The 7,510-nt window shown below is 49.0% G+C and overlaps 1 protein-coding gene across 4 annotated transcripts in view; it reads left to right on the forward strand.

Moving 5' to 3' along the window:
* The first annotated feature begins 4,572 nt into the window (after positions 1–4,572).
* Positions 4,573–7,510, forward strand: part of CUNHXorf23 (chromosome unknown CXorf23 homolog) — a 49,756-nt gene continuing 46,818 nt past the window's right edge. For 3 of the 4 annotated variants that reach the window (XM_019529208.1, XM_019529210.1, XM_019529211.1), the window contains exon 1: positions 4,689–4,791. The gene's annotated coding sequence lies outside the window, so the exon portion shown is untranslated. Of the gene's footprint in view, positions 4,660–4,688; positions 4,792–7,510 lie in introns of those variants that run through there. The other variant, XM_019529209.1, reaches the window with a different exon arrangement.

Here is a 7,510-nt window from a genome sequence, read left to right on the forward strand (position 1 = left end):
CAGCGTTGCTGACTGGCTGCTGGACATCAGTCAGGAGGCATCAGTCGCCTATGCCCTTACCAATGTCTGTCCAACCTCTTATACACCTCCAGTGATGGACAGACCACAACTTCCCTTGGCAGTCTATTCCACTGCCTCACAGTTTTAAGCGTGAAGAATTTTTTTTTTCTGATATCCTATCTAAACCTACTTTGCTGCTGATGGGGAGGGGGACAAGTGGAGCAGGCAGGGTGCAGGGGTCAGGCCCCTGCCTCCCCTGCTACTTGCCTCCCTGGCACTACTTTTTACATGGCAGTGGTGGGAGGGCAAATTTAAGATGACCTTGCAAGAATTAGATCCTTTACATGGAAATTTAAAACAAATTTATAATTTTCCACATGTAGAATCTATTTATTGGGGGGTCATCTTAAATTCAAAGTTGTCTTGGATTTGGGTAAATATGGTAATGTATTCAAGGCAGAAATGTTTACAGCTTTTGCTTATGGTTTCTAGATGGAGAAACTGAGTATCAGATTTTCTCAGCTATCTCTTATTGCTCTCTCAGCATGAGTTTTTCTTTTGAAATGTACTCTAGTCCTTGTCTGCGTAAAGTGAGTTATTTCCCTTTGATATGTAACTAGCCATTTTTGGGGGCTGGCATGTCCAAGGCAGGCAAATACTGAGAGCGTTGCCAAAACTCCCAGATTGATCCAAAAGCAACTCTTGAGATTGGTTTCCCTTTGGATGTGTGAACACCTATTGTCTGATGTGGGACTTTCCTGACATTTGATCCAACGATCAAGTTACTGCCTGTTTTGATTCACGTTATAAAAATGCATTCATACCAAATAACTGGGTTTGTATCAACTTAAAAATGATAAAAACTGAACATAGTTTAACATTAGCTATAAACAGAGACCAAACACCACTGCAAGTAACTCTACGTCAGAGAGAGATTTACTGACACACATGGCACCCCAAAATTCAATCCTGCATTTGGGTGTCTCCATGACATTAAGTTTCTGTAAAATGCAGTAGAACAACTGATCTTAGCTGAGGCTTGACTAATTAGCTTCTGAATCTTTGTGTACAGTATGTACTGAGTGACCCTTTAGGAATAACAACAAAATCTGTGTACCTGTACAGTATACAAACAGATTTCTCCTTTCATAAAGGAATGAGAAGGTCCTGTGATTTATTTAGTCAGAGTGTTTTTGTATAAAAGGAAGAAAAGTGCCTGGACGTTTTAAGATTGTGAGTAAGGCAGAAATGAAAAATAAAGTTACAGCTGTTACCTCAAAGCAGGCATCATCATTAATGTACCTGAAAAACCTTTTTTGAAACTAGTGTAAAAGATTGATAAAGTGCATTACCCTTGAAGTACAGTAATACAGTTGATTAGTTAAAATTTATTGTCTGTTTGACTGCCCTTTTTTCCTGTATTGTATAATCTCTCCTCCCTTACAGACTTTGCTCCCACAGGATCTTCTGCAGCTGTTTTGAGGTAGCCATCTTCCCTGAAGGATGACCTGTTCTCAGACCATGTTTACAGTAAAAATTAACTGTGTGTATTAATAAAAACAAGCACACTGATCACATTAGGTTCAGAATATCCAGTGGAAGAGTGCTGTTCAAAACCAAGAGGAGCTGAGTGTGGCTTGTGCTATATATTTACCTTGGTTAGTCCATACGGGGCGAATTAGGGCTATGCAAAATTTTAGCAGCTGTTTAGTTTTGGAGGTGTTTTGGCCTGTTTCGCTGACCAAAAGACCGAATCTGAAATGAAACGGAAGGCTCCAAAACATCTCTGAAACTAAATGAAACCATCCGAAACGTTTTGGATGTTTCAGAGCATTTCAGAAGTGCCCCAAAGAAGAGTCTGGCACAGCTCCGCAGCCCTCCTTTTAAAGTGCTGGGAGGCTGGGAATGGAGCCGGGCCGGCCAGGGCAGCCATGGGGGCTTTTCTTGCCCCGCTAGGGCAGGGGCAGGCACAGAGAGAGGAGCTGCCAGAGAAGCCCCCATGGCTGCCCTGCCCGGCCCCATCCCCAGCCTTCCGGCACTTAAAAAAAGAAAAAGGCCTTTTGTCCCCACTGCTGATCAGAGGCCTTGATCCCTGCTGCTGCAGCCAGTGAGTGCAGGGCTGCTTTTTTTTTTTTAAGGGCTGGGACCGGAGGGAAAGGCAGCCATGGGGGCTTCTCCTGCAGGGCGGAGGCAGGCACAGCCTAAGGAGCCGCTGCTCAGGTGTATCTGCCTCTCCCTGGCCAATCTGAATCTCTGAAACAGTGTCAAAACTCCAAAACAGATTCAGCCGAACCGACATGGAACAGTGATCTGAGACACCAAAACAAATCGCTGCCCTCCAAAATGGTTGGATCCAAAACTGAAACTTAATGTAGCCGTTTCGCACCGCCCTAATGCAAATTCCCTGCCTTCTACGATTCCTATTGTCAAATCCAATTAAGTTGCAGGAATGCGGAGAAAACCTTTGTTGCTGAGCCTGAACCTGTACAGGGTGGTAGAAGGGACTGAGTAACTCTCAATGAAGCTTTCTCCCTGCTGTTCTGTAATGTTTGTAACCATAAAGTATTTTATCGGGAAAATGCATCACTTGACTGTGAGGAAAACTACCCAGATGGAGTACTGTGTATAATTAGCTTCCATCTTTGAATTCTAGCTTACTTGCATTAATAGTTTATCAACATTAACCATATCGACCCCAATTAATACCAAATCACAAGGCTGGAAGGAACCTCAAAGGAACAGTCCAACTACTTGTCCAGATACAGGACCTACAATTCCTGAAAAAGAACTTTGACTCGAATAAAGCAATTATCCTCAATATTTATTAATTTTAATTTGCAAGTGGCAAAATTCAAATTTGGAAGATATTCTAACTGAGCTAGAGACCCCATTCCAAAGATCAGGGACCTTTCAGGGGAGGCCCTGGATGGGCTGGAAAAAGCCTGACGGCTAACCCAGATCTGCTATAACTCTGCCAACCCCTGGGTGGGGTTCGGCTCTTTGCCCTGGGAGGTTGGTAACAGCAGAGCTGTTTGGCACCTCAGGGCTTTGCCGCGGTTCAAATGGAACCTGGATAGAAACCAACATATAAAGTTGTTACTCATTTTCAAGCACTAACTGTAGCTGGTTGGCTCCTTTTCTAGGTGGGTGGCCATTTCTACAGGAGGATCATTCCTTTGCACATGCAGCCATTCTACATTTATTGCCCACAGCAGTGACTTTGCATCATACATATAATGTATGGCAGGGATGAGAGGGTGGGGTGGAGGCAGCACTGCTCAATCCTGAGGCCCTTGCTAGGGTCAGCACCTCTCTTCTAACCCCAGTATTACCAGGTCTTAAGTATGAAATTATTGTATTGGAAGCTTCAAATTATAATATCATTCACTGAAAAAATATGCAAATAAGTCTTATTATTTACTTTATATTGCTCACTGTAACTGGTAAGAGAGTGAATGAAAACTGGGCCATCAAAGTTGAAGCATTTCTTTATTCTGAGGCAAGCAATCATGAGAGGGTTTGACGGCAAACCCCCAAGTCAGTTAAGGCTAGAAGGCTGGAGGCAGACAAGTTCTTTGGGTAAATCCGGTATCTTTTATTAAACCATCTCAAAAGTCAAGAGGCTAGAGGCCTCCTATACATATGCAGGAAGCAGGCTTGATTAATCGAGTCTGCTGGAGAATGCAAATTGATAGGTGCTGGCAGCCTTCCACATCACATGGATCAGCGTCCCCGCACTGAAAAAATGGTGGTGGCACGGTTTGAAATAAAACATGTTGGATGAGGTTTAGTTCCTTTAGCCATTTGTTCAGCATGGGGACGCTGATACATGTGACACGCGGGCACTTTAAAGCAGCAGTCCTTGCTAAGCGCTGGGCACTGCGTCCCAGAGCGTCTTGGGTTTTTACATACACCCTATCAATGAGCTGCCTCAAGAGTGCCTGTCAGTTTGTGTCCTGAAGTTGCAAAAGAAGAATGTTCCTATGTAGTTGGTTTCAGCCAGGGGCAGGCAATTATTTTGGGCAGAGGGTTATTTACTGAGTTTGGCAAACCATCGAGGGCCACGTAACAGGCAGCCCAGGTCAGATTAATATTAATTTTCTAAAATGTTTAAGGGCCCCACGGGCTGGATAGAATGGCTTGGCGGGCCACATCTTGCCCACCCCTGCTCTACTCAAAGCTACCACATCTACCCAAAGGACTTTGTCTGGTACACTGGGAGTCCTTTTACTACCACTGATCATAACGGGGTTGACATGCTCATACAAACACGATCATTGTCCTACGCCCAGCAACAGTCTCCCCTCCCAACCCCTTTCTGCCGACGCCGCCATTCCAAAGCAGCCCCCGGGGACGGCAGGCGTGACTCCTGCGTGGCGTCACATCAAACTCGACGCCCGGCCCCACCCCGCCGCCGCGCCAACGGCTCCCGGACAGCAGTTAACGGCCGCAGCCCGGAGGCATCAGAGACACACGTGCAGCGCCCCGCCCCCCACACAGTTGCTGGGCGGGGCCGGGCTGCTGCCCCCACCCCCAAGGAGGGGACGTAGCAACGGCGGCTGCGCGTGCTCGTTCCCCTCATTCCCTTCCGGGGCACGCGGCCGCGCCCCCTCGGTCCCGCAGCCGGCGGAGCGGCCCCGCCTGCGCAGCAGTGCGGGGGTGAGTGCGCACGGGGCCAGGGACCGGGAGCGCTCCGTGCGCATGCGCTGGCTGCGGGAGCAGCGCCCGCCAGGCGTGGAGGGGCCTGGCAGCGCCTTTGTCCCCGGGGCCTCGGAGCCGCCCGCCGGGCAGGTAACGCCCGGCCTGGGGCGCGGCTCGCCCAGGCCCGCGTGTCAGGCACCCGGGCGCGGAGGGGGGTGCTTGGTGGGCCCCAGGGTGGGGGAAGGAGAAGGGAGAAAGAAGGAGGGGAGAGGCCGGGAGAAAAGAAGGGCGCGGGCCGTGGAGGGCTTGCTCATGGGCCGCGGGCGGGGAAGCAGCTGGGAGGGCAAGTGAGCCGCACAGTTGCGAGGAGCCCGGTGACTGTCAAGTGTTTGAGAGGGTAAAGGACAGCCGGTGCTTTCGTTTCCCTTTTGGTTTCAAATCCTCCCTTCTGTCGCTGGGCATCTCTGCAACTGCTGCCGCATCCCCTTGTCGTGGCCACAGCTGCTTCCAGCTACATGAATCCCCCCCTCCCCCACCGGTATTTTTGCTACTGCTGTCACTTGTGCCATCAAATCTGTTTTTGTTTAGGCCCCTTCTACTTTTGTGCGTCCAGAGGGAGAACCGGGCAGAATCTGAGCTGCTCAGTCATGCGGAGGCCAGGCAGCAACCAGCATTCCCTCTAAGCTGCGCACGTGCGTGTGGAAAAGAAAATCATGTCATGCAATAACTTTTTAATGCCGTGCACGCAGTGGTATACCGACAGGAGGGGGCAGTCGGGGGCCCTGGGCACTGGCTTGGGGGGAAGATCAGTGTCATAGCAAGGGGGCACTGACACTCCCCCTGCTGCCACCGGTTTGTGACCAGCCACCCCAACCTGGCCACAGGCTGCTGCAGGAGCGGGAAGGGGCGGGCACACTGAGATGCCCACATATTTCCAGCCAGGATTGCTCATGGATCGCTAAATCTTTGAGGGCACATTGGCGGCAACTTGGGACGTTACAAATCGAAACCACATTTTCTCTCTTGGGAGCATATCTCAGCATGGTGGGTTTTATGGTATGGGGAGTTTTATGGTATGGCTGGGGAGCATGGGTTAAATCATTGGCTGTGTTCATATACAACAATGTTGTGAGTTCATTTTGTTCGTTTGTTCTTACCTATTTTGAAGCTATTAAATGTTCTGAACAGAGGAGGGTTTTTTGGTTCTTTGTCAGTTTGTGACTGCTAGAAACAGAACTGGTATCTTAGTCACAGGGTGGTTTGTTGGGTACAGAACCCTGTAGCCATGTGTTTTTTCTAATGGGTGTGACCTTTCATTTGTCCATGATGTTAACCTGCAGTTTCCGTAAGTGTAGAAAAAGGCTTGGAAAATTTCCAGAGCACTGGGTTCCCCCCAACTATATTTTTGGGAGAAAACAGTGTCTTATCTACCTTACAAGAGACTTAGGTAGACTTTGTAACGTAATATAAGGAGATTGCACATCCCTGAAAGCTGACCAGTTGACAATGGCAAACATTTTTATTCAGACAGACTAGAACTGTCACAATGATCACCAGCTAAATTATGTATAGCTTAGTTAGCGGGACATGCAATCTTTATCAGCCAAGTCCTCAAAGTTCTCAAGAAAAAACATCTGTGAGGCCCCAAGATGTTTTCTTGGAGAACAATCTAAGTTGTTTCTTGTAATATCTCTCAACAAGAAGAAGAATAAAAATCTTTTCAGGTCATCTTTATAAATTATAAAGAAGGGAGGGAGGACCAATCTCCTCTGTATTTAATCCTTTCTAGGTAGCCTAGGGCAGTGATTCTCAACCTTTTTTGTACCAGAATCCATTTGTAAATATTTATGGCCAGTCCCGACCCAGTGCCCCTCACTCCTGAAAGGCTGCCCTCTGCCCCCAGGTCCCAGTACCCAGTGTATGGGGCAGGGGGGCCCCTGCAAGAAGCCCATTGCAAGCTGGAGCTCTGTAAGCCTGGAAGGGAAAAGCTTGGAGGTTTTGCCTTGTGTTTTTAACAGAACGTTTATGATCTTTTTACTGAATATTTTAGGAGCCTCCAAACCTTTTAGGTCAGGGGTTGTCAACTGGGGGTACATGTACCCCCGGGGGTAATTAGAAAGGTCTTCAGGTGTACGCGGGGGCAGTCGGGTGGGGACAGCGCACCCTGGGGCATGGTGTTACCGTCTCCCCAGCGCATTCTTCTCTTACCTGAGGAAGGGGGAGGGGTGTGCTAGGTGCTGCCAGCCGCACATGACACACTGCAACGTCTCCCTGACCTCCACCCAAAGCTCGCTCTCCTGATTGGCTGCCTGCGACAGTCTCAATGGCGGGGGGATAAGTGCGTTTCTATGCCCACTCCCGGGAGCAGGGTTGGCGGGGTGAGTAGCACCAGGGGTGTTGCACGCAGTGGCAGCCACTGCCCTGTGCTATTTTCTCACAGCTGGTTTCATGTGTGACTCTGTGGGCTGCCTATTGGTAGCAGCAGCCGCCACATGCAGGCATCCTCTGCCCCTGCTCCATGTCTGGCTGCTGACACCAGAAGGGGCGCACTTGCTAAAAAAGGTTGAAGCCCTGTGTTTTAGGTTGTACCAAGATGCAAGTCTTGCTGTGGATCTGTGATGACTGACCTTTGACTGAGGATACTGTTTGGAGTTTGCCTGACTGAGGCCGCTTGCTTCAGGACCTTGGTTGTCATGGGTGACTTCAATTACCTGGACATCTTGTGGGAAGATCACTTAGCAAAATCCGAGTGGTCGCAAAGCTTTCTCTTGTGCGTGGACGACCTCTACCTGACTCAAGAAGTCTATGGGCCAACGAGAGGCAAAGCGCTGCTCGACCTGGTACTGGCTACGGCGGACGACCTAATCGG

The sequence above is a fragment of the Crocodylus porosus genome, unplaced genomic scaffold (genome assembly GCF_001723895.1).
Source record: "Crocodylus porosus isolate Cpor-Errol unplaced genomic scaffold, CroPor_comp1, whole genome shotgun sequence".
NCBI lineage: Eukaryota > Metazoa > Chordata > Crocodylia > Crocodylidae > Crocodylus > Crocodylus porosus.